A 2,122-nucleotide genomic window follows, 5' to 3' on the forward strand; every position below is an offset into this window, starting at 1 on the left:
CCATGAAAGCTAGACCTGCACTACGAGCAGCATGAACGGGCTCTTGAACCTCGAGAACCGCCTCTTTAGTACCGAGTTTTGAGCGAACGTGTCCAATTGCAACAAAACAAATACGTCCGGCGATGCGCGCACCATGAAAGCTGGACCTGCACCACGAGCAGAACGAACGGGGTTCTTGAACAGCGAGAACCGCCTCTTTAGTACCAAGTTTTTGAGCGAAGGAGTCCAATTGCAACAAAACAAATACGTCCAGCGATGCGCGCACCATGAAAGCTAGACCTGCACCACAAGCAGCATAAACGGCGCTTGAACAGCGAGAACTGCCTCTTTAGTACCGAGTTTTTTCAGCGAAGGAGTCCAAATGCAACAAAAACGAATACGTCTAGCGGTGTGCGTACCATGAAAGCTAGACCTGCACCACGAGCAGCATGAACGGGCGCTTGAACAGCGAGAACCGCCTTTTTAGTACCGAGTTTTTGAGCGAAGGAGTCCCATTGCAACAAAACAAATACGTCCAGCGATGCGCGCACCATGAAAGCTAGACCTGCACCACGAGCAGCATGAACAGGTGCATGAACAGCGAGAACCGCCTCGTTAGTACCGAGTTTTTGAGCGAAGGATTCCAATTGACACAAAACAAAGTACGTCCAGCGATGCGCGCAACATGAAAGCTAGACCTGCACCACGAGCAGCATTTACGGGCGCTTGAACAAGCGTGAACCGCCTCTTTAGTACCGATTTTTTGAGCGAAGGATTCCGATTGCAACAAAACAAATACGTCCAGCGATGCGCGCACCATGAAAGCTGGACCTGCACCACTAGCAGCATGAACGCGCGCCAGAACAGCGAGAACCGCCTCTTTAGTACCAAGTGTTTAAGCGAAGAAGTCCAACTGCAACAAAACAAATACGACCAGCGATGCGCGCACCTTGAAAGCTAGACCTGCACCCCGAGCAGCACTAACGGGCGCTTGAACAGCGAGAACCGCCACTTTAGTACCGAGTTATTGAGCGAAGGAGTCCAATTGCAACAAAATAAATACGTCCAGCGATGCGCGCACCATGAAAGCTGGACCTGCACCACGAGCAGCATGAACGTGCGCTTGAACAGCGAGAGCCGCCTGGTTAGTACCGGGTTTTTAAGCGAAGGAGTCCAACCGCAACAAAACAAATACGTCCAGCGTTGCGGGCGCCTTGAAAGCTAGACCTCCACCACGAGCAGCTTGAACGGGCGCTTGAACAGCGAGAACTGCCACTTTAGTATCGAGTTTTTGACCGAAGGAGTCCAATTGCAACAAAACAAATACGTCCAGCCTTGCGCGCACCATGAAAGCTAGACCTGCACTACGAGCAGCATAAACGGGCGCTTGAACAGCGAGAAACCGCCTCTTTAGTACCGAGTTTTTGAGCGAAGGAGTCCAATTGCAACAAAACAAATACGTCCAGCGTTGCGCGCACCATGAAAGCTAGACCTGCACTACGAGCAGCATGAACGGGCTCTTGAACCTCGAGAACCGCCTCTTTAGTACCGAGTTTTTGAGCGAACGTGTCCAATTGCAACAAAAACAAATACGTCCGGCGATGCGCGCACCTTGAAAGCTGGACCTGCACCACGAGCAGAATGAACGGGTTCTTGAACAGCGAGAACCGCCTCTTTAGTACCAAGTTTTTGAGCGAAGGAGTCCAATTGCAACAAAACAAATACGTCCAGCGATGCGCGCACCATGAAAGCTAGACCTGCACCCCAAGCAGCATAAACGGGCGCTTGAACAGCGAGAACTGCCTCTTCAGTACCGAGTTTTTGAGCGAAGGAGTCCAAATGCAACAAAACGAATACGTCTAGCGGTGTGCGTACCATGAAAGCTAGACCTGCACCACGAGCAGCTTGAATGGGCGCTTGAACAGCGAGAACTGCCACTTTAGTATCGAGTTTTTGACCGAAGGAGTCCAATTGCAACAAAACAAATACGTCCAGCCTTGCGCGCACCATGAAAGCTAGACCTGCACTACCAGCAGCATGAACGGGCGCTTGAACAGCGAGAACCGCCTCTTTAGTACCGAGTTTTTGAGCAAAGGAGTCCAATTGCAACAAAACAAATACGTTCAGCGTTGCGCGCACCATG

The sequence above is a fragment of the Amblyomma americanum genome, chromosome 6, assembly GCF_052857255.1.
Source record: "Amblyomma americanum isolate KBUSLIRL-KWMA chromosome 6, ASM5285725v1, whole genome shotgun sequence".
NCBI lineage: Eukaryota > Metazoa > Arthropoda > Arachnida > Ixodida > Ixodidae > Amblyomma > Amblyomma americanum.